This window comes from Pseudopipra pipra, chromosome 1 (assembly GCF_036250125.1).
Source record: "Pseudopipra pipra isolate bDixPip1 chromosome 1, bDixPip1.hap1, whole genome shotgun sequence".
NCBI lineage: Eukaryota > Metazoa > Chordata > Aves > Passeriformes > Pipridae > Pseudopipra > Pseudopipra pipra.
This window is the reverse complement of record NC_087549.1, coordinates 15786020-15802372: the sequence shown is the minus strand read 5'-3', so window position 1 is coordinate 15802372 and position 16353 is coordinate 15786020.

The window sequence follows — 16353 nt, the reverse complement described above, 5'->3', positions numbered from 1 at the left end:
CTAGCTCATTTCTACCATAAATAACAAAGTCTTTTATACCTATGTGTTCAAGTTAGGAGAAAGTATTTAGGAGTCTAAGAATCTAGCTATGGCTATATCTCAACCTCAGCCTAGCTAGTAACATTAATCATGTAAACAGCTATCATAGAATCATAGAATCATAGAACCAGCTGGGTTGGAAGGGACCTCCGAGATCATCAAGTCCAACCCTTGATCCACTACCACTGCGGTTACTAGGCCATGGCACTAAGTGCCACATCCAGTCTCTTTTTAAAAATCTCCAGGGATGGAGAATCCACTAATTCCCTGGGCATCCCATTCCAATGCCTGGTCACCCTCTCTGTAAAGAAATTCTTTCTAACATCTAACCTAAACCTCCCCTGGCACAACTTGAGACCATGCCCTCTTGTCTTGCTGATAGTTGTTTGGGAAAAGAGACCAACCCCCACCTGGCTACGACCTCCTTTCAGGTAGTTGTAGAGAGTGATGAGGTCTCCCCTGAGCCTCCTCTTCTCCAGGCTGAACAGCCCCAGTTCCCTCAGCCTCTCCTCATAGGACTTGTGCTCCAGTCCCTTCACCAGCCTTGTTGCTCTTCTCTGGACCTGCTCCAGGACCTCAATATCCTCCTACGACAAAAATGTCTCAGTTAAATAAAAGATAAATCAAACAAAAATCCTTGAAGAAATTAACTGGAAATGAAAAATACTGGTGCTTCATTAATGCTGAATTGCAGCTCAACAAAGGTGATGTCTTGTGTGCCACTAAAGTTTGGTTCATTACAATGCAGGTTTTTGCATTCAAAGAATGTATTGCTCAGTCAAAGAAAGTATTGCTGCCTAATTTTTTCATTTTTAGTAAATGCCCCTGACACAATAAGCAATATATACATACCTTCTGTCTTTGAAATGTATTGAAAATGATGGTACTTACAATCGCCCTGCAGTCAAATGTTTAGGGTAAATTTAGACCATATAGTGGAACACAATGTAGTTTCCAAGCCTTGCAGAGATGAGAGCCAGTATAGCTCCATAACCACTGCAGTCTGGAGAGAAAAGATTTATTGTTTTGGTGCAGGGTTACGTGAATGAAGCTATATTTCTTCCAGACTGAATCTGACTTGTACCCAGATATTTCAAGCCCACTGTACCCTCCAGAACTTTGTAGGATCACATTAGCGAGAATAAAAGCCCCACAGACATCCCCTTAGTTTAGTCCACACAGATATAGAAAATTTTTCCTGTCCAAATTACTTCTATTTCTTAAATCTGCTTATCCTCATACTCTCCAACCTTTCTTGTGGCTGAAAAGCTTGACATACCATCTACTAAACTGAACTAAAGATATAGTCTTCGAATTACAGTGAATGCACCATGCAAAAATACCCCAATATTTATTATGTTAGTTTTTTAACTACTGCTAAAAATGGATATATAAATATTTTTTCAAAACAAAAGTACTTATGATTATATGTATATAACATTTGTTTATATAATTAATTTATAACAAAGAAGAGGTTTGAATCTTTCTGTCAGGAAATACAGTAAAAGAAAGAAAAAATCTCATTCAAATTCAAAATTCAATTACAAAGTTCATCACATGCTGAATAGGTAAGGTACTAACACAGGGGAGTGACTGCACAAACCACAGGCATAACTGGGAAGATCTAGTTGAAGCAGAAACATCTGGAGACTGATTACATCCTTCTTACTTTATTTGGTAGATAAGTTGCTTCTTGCTGCAGGGGAAAAAAAAATATCTTGTGCTACATTCCCTAAGGCCAGTGACAGCATTTTCAGAGCCTTTGATTTATTAAATCCAAAGGTTGCCTGAGACACTCTCCTTCCTTCAGCTGGGAGTACTCTGCAGAGGGACTGTCAGAGGGGCTCCTACCTCTGGCCAAATCTTTACAGAGCACAGTGCACATGTTCAGGGGAACAATGATGTCCTCGTTCCCTCCACAGACTGCAGCTGACTGATGGATCATTATCTGTCTCTGCATGTTCTGCATATCTCCACCTAACATATCCTATTTACTTTCACAAATAAATTACAAATGGCAGCTCAACCCTGTCACATCCATGCTTCAGAGTAAGTGCTCTGAAGGAGTCTGGAGAGCACAGTCACTGGAAAAGACATTATTAGAAATGAATCCCCAAATGTGGTCCCAGGTTTCTCTCTTAAAGGCTAAGGAACAAAGGTCAATATAATCTGTGACTGCCCTTACCTATTTGTTAGCTTTCTGTGATTCATAGAGTTTTGTTATCTAATAAATTTAATTTTGATTAGACAATTGGTATTTCTTCCTGTCATGCATATTCCCAGCTCTAAGCTAGATAGAATTATTCTTTGAGTCTTGACTATCTAAAATGCTCGCATATTTTTCTATATATAACAGCTGAAAAGTTCTTCACTGAATGTATTCACTTAAAAAACTCCAAAAATATGTGGAAATAAAAATAATTTCTTTTTTATTATTTTTTTTTAACGCTCAGAATTGTTTTTGGTTTGGTATGCTTATTTTCCTGATGATTTTAAGTAGTAAGAAATTACAATATAAATAGAGTTCTGAGGACTGTATTCCTAGAATTGAAATCCTTTAGGTTCCATTATCCAGCATCTATGAGACATCCACATTTCAAAAATTACCATTTAGTTGCAGCCTAACCTCATGGGCTCCAACAATCTCTCAGATAGCTAATATCCTCACTGCTGTCTTTCATAAAGCACAAAAATTGAGATGTTTCCTGTAGTAAAAAGAGTACTATTAGCTCATGGCAAAGACCTGAATGCTCATACAGTTATCAAGACTAAATACTAACAAGTCCCAGCTGAAGTGGGATAATCAGAGTTTGATTAACCTGTCTAAACTAACAATTTCAGTAACAAGAGGGCTGAAGAAAGGTTATCAAATAGTAGAAAAGCAACATATAAATAAAAATGATGGGTATGTTTTCTGTCTGTTTTGATTTTGGTGGTGTGTCTATATTCTATTTTTGAGGGGTGGTGCAATTTTTAGTTGTGGGGAGGTGGGGAATAAACAAGACACAAAGGGCAAAAAACAAATAAGTAATGTACCAGCTATAAGAGATGGAATCAAATTTTGTCTTACAAGGTTGTCTTGCACGTTCAAGGGGTAGGCCTGTGCAAACCTCATGAAGTTCAACAAGGCCAAGCGAAAGGTCCTGCACCTGGGTCAGGGTAACGCCAAGCACAGATACAGTCTGGAAGAGGAATGGATTGAGAGCAGACCTGAAGAGAAGGATGTGAGCGTGTTGGTGGATGAGAAACTCAACGTCACTCAACAATGTCCACTTGTAGCCTAGAAGCTAATTCTATCTTAGGCTGAATCTAAAGAAGTGTGGCCAGCAAGTCCAAAGATGTGATTGCACTCTACAGCACTCTCCTGAGACCCTATCTTCATCCAGCTCTGCGGACATGGACCTGTTGGTGTGAGTCCAGAGGAGGGCCACAAAGATGATGAGAGGGCTGGAGCACCTCTCCTATGAAGACAGGCTGAAAAAGTTGGGGTTGTTCAGGATAGAGAAGAGAAGGCTCTGGAGAGACCTTATAGCAGGCCTCCAGTACCTACATGGGGCCTGCAGAAAAGCTGAAGAGGTACTTTTTACAGGACAAGGCATTATGGCTTTAAATTGAAAGAGAGTAGGTTTAGACTAGATATTAGGAAGAAATTCCCTATTGTGAGGGTGGTGAGGCCCTGAAACAGAGTTCCCAGAAAAGCTATGGATTCGCCATCCCTAAAAGTTTTTGAAGTCAGGTTGAATGGGGCCCTAAGCAATTTGTTCTAGTGGAAGACGTCCCTGCCTATAGCAGGGGCCTTGGAACTATATGATCTTTCAGATTCCTTCCAATCCAAACCACTCTTTAATTCTATGATTGGGCGGTTGTCCGATTTAGGTTCTTCAATTGTAAAGCAGGTTCATAGGTGAAGAACTGAAAGTTTAACAAATCAAGGAAAGAGAACATGAATAGAGGAAAGTAATAATGATCTGAAAAAAGTGTTTCCTTTAATTTCACCTCATAAAATTATTTTCTGCTTTGTCTTTTGCTTACACTAACGACAAAGCAAAAAACCTCTCTATTTCAGAAGAGATCGCAATATATTCTAATGTTGTTTCAAAATCTGAAGTGTCTTTATTTTGTTAAATATAATGTAGTATAAGTCAGTGGAATTGGAAAATAAATTGCAGTGAAAAGTTCTAACAACATTGGAGCAAAATATTTTGATTTTGTTCATATAATCTATGAGCTATATATCATGTAATTATTTTCCTGTAAATCATGTTGTCAAAATTTGACATATTTTCTCAAAAAAGTAAGTTTTAGATAAAACAGATTTACTTGATGGGCAGCTTCTTCATCAAAAAAAAAAATTCAATTTGTTTTTCCTGTAGGAGTTGTACACCCAGATTATCTCAGAACTAGGAATAAGGACATGCTGTATTAGCTTGAATATTGATGGGGCCAGAGCAGAAACCTGTTCAAAAATCAGAAGTCATCATAGGAAAATATCAAACAGTTAATGTAGCTTGTAATTTAGGTTGTATGTCAAACATAATTGCTTTCCTAATGTCTCTGTTTCTTTAAATCTGATGTTTAGTTATTAGAGGTTGTTGCTGTGTGCATGTTCTATGATCAATGGAATCAAGAATTTTATCATATGGATTATCAACAGCTCTGATTTACCTGGATATTTTGAGCTAAACCCAGTTGAGTTTTATGGGTTTTTTACCCTGTGTAGTTCTCAAGAAGAGAAAAATAATCTTTTTATAGGCTTCTTTGGGTTGGATTATTACATTTATAAAGAATAAGAAGCCTGATAACATGTAATTCATATTCATATGAAGGCAGAATAGGCAGAATATATTTTTTAGGCACCGTTCTTATGTTACTTTCCACACCCAGCATGTCCTAGCTCAGTAAAGATTGTAAAGAAAAGTAGTTTGTGTTTTTATTTTCTTAATTGAAAAATTAATTGTTCCTGTAATATCTTTCCAAGAAGCTAGAATACTTTTAATGGAAGGACACAGATTTTACTGAAACCTGAAATGTACCTCAAATGTTTACTTGCATTCTTCTGGATTTATAAGCTTTTATTTATTTACCTCCTGATTGATACATGTTCAAAACTCAAAAAAATTATTTCAGTTTTAAAATTTTATTTTTAAAAGGAAAATATTATCATTTTGTTATTAAATATATGTTTTAAGTGGTCTGCAAATCCTGCATGTCTACTAGGTTTTCATATTGCATGATATTGGGATATTCAGCATCTGTTTTGATAATTGTAGGTAGAAAGATGTATTAACAATTTGGATAAAATAAAATCTGTTCTGAAGTTTCACCCACTACTGAATATGACCCACATGTATTAGCTAAAGGAAACCATACAACAAAATGTAGTGACAAATGAACTGCTCAGTGGAAAATCAATAGCTCCTTGAAAATTGTAGCTGCTTAATATGTTTTGTTCTCCAGCCTGTTTTTCAGTATTGTAGCATATTAGTACCTCACTACTTGACCCTTCAAACACAGGAAATTATATCTTGGAAACCTCAGAGATTTCAAGACCTGAATGTGGAAGCAGAGAAGCACTGAGCAATCTGTGCTGATTGCCAGAGAAGTACCGTTCTAAATTACAGGTCACGAACCAGCCTTCACAGAGAAATCTTGCCAGGAGTGAATCATGTTCTTAAAGGTCTTTTCCAACCTAAATGATTCTATGATTCTATGATTTTGCTAGAAGGCTAAATATTGACAGCGGAGAAGAGAATAAGATGACTTCAAAGAGGAGGTACTGGTTTCTTTGTGAAGTTTTAGGGAAGCTTGTCAAGATTTGTAGCTTAAGGGAAAAGCAAATAAAAATTTAGAAAATAATTATTAATCTAATCTTTTTTCATTAACTGAGAACTATGTTTAGCTAAATCAAATAAATGACATATTCATTCAAAGTATGGGTCTATGGATAAATGTGGCTATAATAAATGTATTGTATCTAATTTGCATAGTTTAAAAAGCAGGCACTTATTCTCCCAGTAGGAATGCAGATAAAGCTGGTTAAATTATATGTTTGACGAGGCCAGCAGAATCTGCTTCATGTCATGTCCCTAGGCGTTAAGTTTACTGTATCAACTTACGATACAAACTCATTCCTCCCTGACATTCCACATTAGTCTTCCCCTGCTCCCTCTTTTTCCCTTTGTTCATCTGTTGGTTTTTAGGGTCTTTTTATTTGTTTATTTTGGTGGGGTTTTTTGGTACTTTGTTTTTGTTTTGGTTCAGTTCGTTTTTTTGCTGCTGTATTTCTTCTTATCTACTTATACTCAATTTTCATTAAATATGGGAAAATGAACTTTTGGCTTTCCTGTCTCCAAAATGTTGTGTTCTTGCCAATTCACATTCATATCTTAGCATTTCAAAACCTTCTTTAGCTAGGAATGTCATTGGCAAAAGATAAAGAAACACCTACCAACACACTAGCTTGAGCAGTTATTATTATTGTTAACTTTATAGAATTCCTCCTTTGCAGACCAACTTCAGAGCAGAAGTCAGCACAGCTAGAGGAAAAAAGTTGAGCCACACAGTTATCTTTGACAGAATAAAATAATTATATTTTATAAAATTATGAAAATGTTTGGTTTGAGAGTATATTTTTTATAACTTCTAGAATTTTGTTTAGTTCATAAGTGAGCAGGAGGGAAGTGTTTAAACTTCCTATTCACTCTCCAGCAATTATGGTAATGCCATTGTTTAAACATCAATATTTTACCAGTCCAGGTATTCTACATGATTTCTCAGGTCAAGGCATAAAACTATGTTATTTATAAAATTTTCATAGAAGGAATCCTGACAGTGGGGTAGGCGAGCTGAAAGATGAAGGAAAGCCTGAATCAGCTTCTTTCCTTGTGCTTGTACAAGCACAAGAAGAATATTACATGTGAATTTACCTTTTGCTGACATCAATAAGAAACAAATTTGCTGAAATTGAAAATATTTCAATAGTATAACTGAAGAAAATTAATTCAAAAGATGGTGGACCATGCCAAGCTCATTTCTCTGCTATGGCAGCAAATATTTACATATCATCTCTTTTGCAGATCAAACCTGATCCTGCAGTATTTTCATTCCTTCTGTTCCTTGTAGAATGCTGTCCTAGAGTGTCACCTTGCTGGTGAAATATCTTCTGGATTCCATCTTAAATTTCAACCTCATTGTTTTTTATATATTTATCTCTTGAGATTTTTTGTTCTTTCTGATTTTACTCCTGGAGAACTCCTAAGGAACAATTCAACTGTACCTACTCTTGATCTTCTTTTCCTAAGCTAATCAATTTCTTTTAATGTTCTTCAAAAAAATAAATTGTCTATTTAACTGACCATGCTAGTAACCATAGTTTCACTTTACTCCAGCTTGATTGGTACAAAAGAGTGAGGACATATCAGTCTCTCCTACCTACTTCAGTTACAGTGACCAAAACCACTGGAAAGTCGAAGAGTGAAAAAACACACAAGAGGTAATACTAAATTCAGAGGTAAATATCTGCTCTGAGCTCACAGGAGCTGACAAAAAGCATCTACTTTTACTGTTAGGTAAATGTGGAGTGTGGGTGCCAAGGACATCCACAAGCCAGCCCTCAAAAACTTTAAATTTCACCAGTAACTAGTAGCTAGGGGTCATAAGCATTAGAAACTCTTTGGAATAATTACCAAATCCTTCAATAAATATTCCAGCAACACTCTACCCAATCATTTCTGAAAAAAATGTCATACATATAAAAAAGTTTAAATATTTATTTGCTTTTATATATAAAGCTCTGTGTGTATTTTAATTCTGACATAAAACTTCCTAATAAGGTGCTAGTGATAAATGTTTATATGTTAAACCAAATTTTTTTAAATTCCTCTGAGCAACATCAGCTCTACTTAGTAATATCATTGCAGTAATTGACAATAATACAATAAAGTAATATAACAATATAGTAGTAAGATAACTGGCATGGATGTTCTGAATTGCTAAATTGATGCTCCTATCAGTAATGATTATTAAGATTAATTTTCCTTATACTCAAGGAATTTGAAATATCAGTTAGCTTATAAAGAACTGAAATTTGGACTAGTTTGATTGTAGATAGTTCAAATATTTATATAGATATATATCTATAAATGTACTTGGAAATGTAAATATAGAATGTTTACATACTATTTAAATACTATTGGCATAGCATTTCAATATAGGTATATGCAGACGCACACATAAAACAGCACTTTAAAGCACAAAAACAACACTCAGACAGTGGGGTAGACAGTAGTGGCAGAGGTAAATTCTGTGGCTGAGCACTAGATGCAGGTGGACAGGGGGGTTTTCAGAGCCAGGGAAACCCGAACAAGAGCTGAGAACACTGCCAGTAGCCAGTGGCTCTCGTGGGAGGCTGACACAGCCTGGTCATTGCCAGGAACGATGACATCGCATTGAATCCCACCTCAGAGTTATCAATGTTTCTTCAGGGAAAGCCCTGGGATGTCTCATACTTCCACACAGGTGGAACTGCTAAAGAAGAACCTCAGTCCAGGCAGTAAATTGCAGTGAGTGGATAGACCCTTTTTCTGGAGAAAAGGTGAGCACCTGCATAAGATGTGCACAGATTGATGACCCGTTATGTCAGGGGGCTGAGTTGTATGAAACAGTTAAAAGGCTGTGAAGTACTAGGGGACCCAAGGTGGAGATAGATGGGTGGTTTTTGAACAACACTTCTGTGGGGGACACCACAGAAAATGAGGCACCTTGGTGACCCTCAGGAGCAGGAGGGTCACCTTCTGGCACCACAGCCAAAAAGGGTGAGCAAGGAGAACAGCAGCATACAGCAGATACTGTTAAAGGGAAGGATGAATGCTGGTATTGGGTGACTCTCTGTTAAGGGGCACTGAGGTGCCCATCTGTCAGCCTGACAGTGAATCATGAGAGAAGAAGCTGTCTAAACACCTATTTAAAGGTCTAGGTACCTATTACTAGCAGACACATGCATCTGAGTAGAATTTACCCATTTACTAAAGATTGAGAAAATTAATATTGGAAAAAAATCTCCTTCTGAAGATTTTTATTTATCTTTATTAACTATTTAGCCTATTAACTTAAACTACTCTTACAGCTGTAAGTAAATAGCTAAATTCCACCCTAGCTCTAAAAGCTCAGGGATATGAATTTTCTCTGTAGAAAATGAAAAAAAAAGAGTGAAAGAATCAAATAGAAGAAAAAGATGACGGGAGGTTGAGAAAAGGAAGTGGTCCAAGGAACCCTCCATTATTTACTGGAATGAGAATGCAGATAAAAAAATCAGGTACACTCAAAATTGGAGTGAATGCAGTATGATCTAGAGGAAGGGTCCTCTTTTAAAAAGAAAAAAAATAATTGAGAAAGGATTATAGTAAAAAGTGACTGAAAGGAAAATTCTCGTAAAACAGAATGAGTAGGAGATAAGAGATTGATAGAAATTACCCATACAGAAATGGGTTTTCTGGAGATGAAGTATGAAAGAAATTTATATCATCCTGTTTAACTAATCTAGGATTATTTTTTTTTTAACATTTATACTACTAATTCTCAGTCTGACATAGAGTACAATAAGATGAGATTAATCTCATCCAATCTGATCCATTTGAAATGTAGACATCTAGTTTAAGCAAGTACTATCTACATGATGGTGTGGGGAACTCCGGAGAGTCATCTATCCTGGTTTTGTTCAGATAATCTTTGATAAGATTATTCCTATTCTCTATGTAGATATTTCAGACACACTTCATAATTCTTAGTGTTTATGTGATGAACAAAAAGTAATTATTTCCTATTCTTAGACAATATGTAAATTTGTGATGTCATACCTGTAATGCTGAGGTAAAGTAATTAATTTGTAAAGAATACAAAAACCTCCTGGGAAAAAAAGAAAAAGAAATTCTTTATTTGGGTACACATTCAATACCAAATCTTCAAAGCAAAATTATACCAGAGCTATTTCAATCTAGAAAACTCTTGCTATCTTTTTTCCCAGCTGGACATTTTATATCCACATCTGTCTTCATATCTTTTCTAGTATACATTGTCACACTCACAGTAGACCAGCTACACTGCAGATTAGATCCAAAGCTTTATGTATAATAAAAATCAATTTGTAGAAATTACAGTTCAATCAATTTACAATTAGTATAAAAAGGACAGAAAGAGAGAAGAATAAGAAAGTCAGTGTGTTCCCACTGTTACAGTTAAGGAACAGAGTGACTATTTCTGTCCACATCTCGCATCACAGTCCCCTGTTAGTGATGGGTTAGTTAAAAGTTAGTAGTAAATTAGCTAATGAGAAAGGATTCCATTTAAACTTAAATGAGGAGTAGAGGAAAAAGTGTCTAGTGGTGTGGCTGCTGCTCTAAGAGTGGTGCAGGAGCACATGTATAGAGAATGGCCTTAGTCATAGTAAATTCATAGCTGGATGAATTCACACAACAAACAGTATTTCTGTGCAGAGATGTTAGCTAATGTAGCCGTACACTGCAACACTTGTTACAGCTAATTACTAACATGACCCTTACAGCTATGTCAATTTTACTGTTCAAGCAAATGAAATATGAAATATGACTTGGTACTGCTTAATGCACAGGTACCTTGAGTGACTCATTCAAGATCATAAAGACTGTGGCAGAGATTACAGATAATCCCATTTCTGCACCTCTGTGTGATCCCTCAATCATAAGACCTTTGTGAACTCTCAAAGGTGCTGGCATATTACGATGCTAGTCAATCTCATGAATGCCTTTCCCTTTTTAATGACTGTACAAAAAGTATAGTCTACCTTCAGCACAGAACTGTTTCTAAGATCTTGTTTGCACTAAGGAAAAGCACTATTTTCAGCTATTCATGCAAACAAAAATTCAATAATATCTATCTAGATGAAACCTTTTCCAAATTAATGACAAAAAAAAAATTAAAACTACTGAAAGGATTCTGATTTTATTGTTGATATCATCCACTTCTATTTACCAGAAGCCTTCCTCATCAATGTGAAATAAGTTAAGTTCACATTTGATAGTTTTTTTTGCTTTTAAGGAACCCACAAAGCATAAATTGTCATTTTTTCAATTTTCTTCTTTCTTCCTATTGTTTTTAAACTGCTTAATACTGGAAAGCCTCAGGTACATTTTTTGTATCGTGGAGTTTGAATTTTTTCCACATAATTAAAGTCATAACTATTGTTAATTTAGTTGCATAAGCCATTTTCGACAATGACATGCAGGTATGATTATTAATATTAATTTTTGAAAAGACTCTTCAGTTTCTATGGTAAATAGCAGACTGATAAGTCCCCATTTTCTCTTTTCTCTCTTATCTGTTCCTTCTCTCTCAAACGCCATTCTCAAAAAAATAAAACCTGAACATGGAAATGTAAATCAGCTATATTGAATTTCTTAATCTTATTAAAGCCATGATATGGTAAATAATTTTATGAAAGATAACATTGGTTAAGTCAAGTCTTTATTTGGCAGACTCTCAAATTGCTCATCAGAGGGCCGTCTATCAACCCTGGAACAACTTAGGCAGGAAACAACAGAAATCAATTTGAGAACAGTCAGAATAGATATTAAAGACTGAGTAATACACTGCAAACATTGAATTCTAATAGAAAAGATTTTGAGTAGCTATTTTTCTGTTCACAAGTACTGATAAAATTTTAACTTTTATGATCCAATTAGTAAATTGATTTTAAAATGTCTTTCATTTTCTTGTTTTGATTTTTCTGCTATTAATTTGCAGACATTCTTCAATTGTATGATGTAGAAAGCCTAAAAATAGCAGTGAACATGGGTCCTGTAATGATACTCTCTCTATATATATTTATGTGTATATATATATTTATATATATATAAATTCACACATGGAGTCACATAAAAGACAATATGCTCATTTAAAGAGCAACCTTCAGGTAGAACATGTGCAAATACAAGCATAATTTATTAAATTTAATATTCATAAGTTATATTTAAGTAAGTTACAGAGCAACTTCAGTGTGAAGTTAGAGCAGCATGCGTGTTGGGGTTTTTTTCTTTCTCTACCAACAAACCAATATCTGGCTCAGATGGAGTTAATTTTCTTCACAGTAGCCCATATGGGGCTGTGTGGTTTAGATTTTTAACCTGTTTCTCTCTCTACCCCCAGAGCAAGAGGGGACACTGACCCAAACTAACCAGAGATATTCCATGATATATAACACAATGATAAACAATAAATCTGTGTCAAATTTAGGTTAATGTATTTTTTTTCCAAAGTAGCTGTTGCTTGGGGACTGACTGGACATTAGTTTGCCAATTACAGATGATGAGTGATTGCCTTTGCATTATTTGTGAGGTTTTTTTATTTCTTTTCTTTCCCTTTTGTTATTGATGTATTCCTATCTCAATCTCAACTGCAGTGAAGTGAATAAGAGACCAGATGGGGGCTTAGCTACTAGCTGGAGTCAATACACTACAGATGACATGGAAAAATTCTCTAATATTCTGATGAAACAAAAAAAGATTTAAAAATTAGCTGGAAGGTGAAGTTAAGGTGAAAAAAAAAAGAAAGAAAAAAAAAAGGAAAATCCCAAAAGGATTTCATGAGAAGTGGTGCAGTGAGATTTAGGTTTTCCACATCAGTGCTGTTAACTAATGAAACAGTTTTGCTGGGGATATACTGCATTTTTCATAATATTCATTTACTGTTTTAGTGTCTCTGTATTTTTCTACCAGAGTCATGGAACTGTTGTTAGAATCACTTGTCAAAATTATAGAGCCTGTAATAAGTAGAAAATTAAAATAAATTCTTTCTCATATTAGTAATCACTGATCCTAGGCTTTCTCAAATGTATCTCAGCACTAGGTATGGAATGGTATTGAGACAATTCAGGTTGTTCAGTTATCCTCTTAACGACTATCACATATGTTGAATATTTCTGCAGCTGCTTACAAAACATTACTTATCTTTTGACAGAATTTCATTACAGTAGGCTGAAGTATGATAACTTACATTTCTCCTCCTTTGATTATAGAGGGTTCTGACAATGCTTTGTTAGTTTTAGTATAGAGTCATCATTCGGTGTGAACCACAGTATTTATGAATCATACAAATTTTATGTATCAAGCAAATTTGTTTCCTCAGCAGATAAAGAGAAGTGTGTTCGATGCAACACAGGTTTCAAAGAATAATAGCTTACCTCAAAATATCATTATTAACTATTCAACATCAAGACAATATTAACAATAAAAGAATATTTAGTAGTTATACATTAGAAAACAGAAGAAAAAAAAAGGTAAAAAATTCCAAAAGACTTTTTAGCTTGCTCCTGTGTGAATCTTTTTACCCTCAATACGAGATGTCACAGCTTATCCATGCAAGCCTGAGGATAGCTTGCAAAATCTTCACTGAAGGTTACTGACAGATACATGAATGCATAGGAACTCTGTAATATATTTCCTGAACCTACTTTGCAACTAAAAAAGCCTACTTCAGTAACATCATGGTGGAATACAGAACACAATTACACCATCAAATAACAAAAATCATACAATACAACAGATCATCATACAACAAAATCATAGGACAAGTAGGGTGCCAGAGCCTTCCAACTGCCTCTAACCACAATTTTCATTCCTCAGACCTCCCCAGTGCCATTCAGAGTGGGAGTCAGAATGAAGGGGTGAAGTTGAGCCTGACAAAAGAGGAGAGTGGAGGAAAGATGTTTTAGTTTTTCTTCTTGTTTCTCACCAAACTACTCTACTTTGCAATAAACTATTTTGCCCTAAATTGAGTCTGTTTTGCCCACAACAGTAATTGTTAAGTGATCTCCCTGTCTTTATCTTGACCCATGAGTTTTTTAATTTTATTTTCTCCTCCTATCCTGTTAGGAAGAGGAGTCAGAGAGAAGCTAGGTGGGCATGTAGCAGCCAGCTGATGTCAACCCACCACAATGAATGAGAAACTGATAAGCCAAACTCAAACTCAAATGCTAGAATTACAAAAAGAAATAACAGTAACCTGAGTAAATATTTAGTAGTATCTTCTCCCTCAAAAGCATCACCATTTCATTCACAGAGCATTTTCATATCGATTGCAAACATGAGACCATAAGATGGTACGAAATTCAGCAGAAGAAATAAAATTAAAACTATATTTGTTATTTTTTATCACTCAAAAAAAATAGATTCTGCTTTACTTTAAGAAATTCGATTTGTCTCCTTCTCAGAGCAGGGATACAAAATGAATATAAGGACAATGTAGGTCATTACTTTAAAAAAAATTAGTAATCTCTTTGGCTTTACCCTCTTGTCATTCTCATTATCTTTCTGGATTACACCACAGGTTGCCAATGAGTTAATGTTATCAAAATTTTATCCCTTAATCTTTCTTAAATATCAAGTGATTCTACAAAACCTCTCAATATTATAACTGCTCTTTTTACACCTCTACCAGTTTGATTCAGCTAACTTTTGAGAAAGACATCATTTTCTTCTTTTCCACAGTTTCTCAATCAAAAACAATTAGTGAGAAACTTATGCTGATTTCCTGTCCTAATGATATATAACAGCATAATATCTGGCATAAGTCACTAAGCTTCCTTTATGAGAACCATCTCTGAGGCATCAAGCACATTTTCATTCAATATAAATGACAGAACAGTGTTTTCTTTGCTAATGTCATATTAGTCATTTTAATCTGCTGCAAGTTAATCACTTAATGCTAATGTAGTACTTCCCTCTCCCTACCAGCTGTGATCTTATGGTCTTTTTACTGTGTGTCAGTCCTCCTACACATTCTTTCTAGGGTTCATTTTTCTCACAAAGTTTTTTGTAATTGTCAGGAAACTTAGAATTAGATGATGGTATATTCAGAATTCATTTACTGACCTAGAGGAATCATCCAGTATGTCATTCAAAGTGCAGAAAGCAAGTGTACTGTGAAAAAGTACTGCAGTGGAACTGAAGTTCCCTAAAAAAAAAAACAAAACAGCAAAAAAAAAAAAAAATAAAAAAAATTCCTTTTCCCTTAAGAAAATAAATGTTAAATATAAGTGATTTATATTAAATGCATGAGTAAGAGAAGAATAAGGCATATGACTATATATGTATAAGGTATTTATAAGATTTATAAGAAAATAACAGCTACATTCAAGAAATCATAAGAATATATCTACATTGTGCTTTGTGGCCTTTGCACTATGTGGGTAGGAATATTTTTAACATGTGCAAGAAATCTCTAAGACCCTGTGTTCATTCTGACAGTAGGAAGAAGTGTAATTATGTTTAATAGCTGTTTCTTCTTATGAATAAATACAGTTATTTTGTATTTGGCCAATCAGTTACACATTCTGAATTTTCCTAGAAACTCAATTATTCTAAGGGCCAAAAAGTTTTGTCCTATTCAGTCTGGATCTTCCAAGGTGGAAGCTCTCTTCTCAACTGAGCTAGTTTCTCACTTCTAAGAAAGTGATATTTTCACTTCTAAGAGAATTCTGGCCTAGTTTGATTTAGTTTTCCTACCACAACATTGAATATATTTTTCAATATATTCAATTAAATACTGAATATTCATATACATCAATATATGTATATAACATTCATATATTAATATAATATACTCAGTGTCAGCATCTGAGAGAATTATTTGTTGTCTTTCTTCCTTTTTTCTTCCCTTTCTCTTCCATTATTCTCCACTAAAAGGTTAGTGATTAACATAGAAACAATGATCTGGTTTGTGTAAGAATGGAACAAAAGCGCTCTGTAAAGTACAATGCTTTTTTAATTGTACTATCAAAAAAAGACATCTTCAAAATGTGATTAGTGTAAATCAACAAATGGTTCATCAGTTACTTCTCATCTTAAGGGAAGAAAGAAACTGCTAAAACTTTCAGTGAAGGCCAAGTTCCCCAGAGCTTTTTCCTATTGCATGCAATATTATTGTTCCAGAAAATATACAAAGAAACCTTATTAACAAGCAGAATGAAAGTGATATTTTATTTGGTTCTGTTTCCAAGACACAGAATCTCTAAATCACAATTAACGCTAATGTTCACCATATCCTTAATATGGTAGACTCTTCCATGACTACTTTCACTGTTGTCAATCTGAAGCCTGGTTTAAGTTCCTAACATGTCCTCGTAAGTACCTTTATAAAAATATTAGGAGATTACGCCTGGCAAAATACAAGCTACCACTTTGTACAGTGGATGTGCTATATCAGGGAAAGTAACACTAAATTTACAATATGTTTTGTCATATGATGAGATGTCTTCAAACCCATGTGTTTTCAAAGCTATAATCA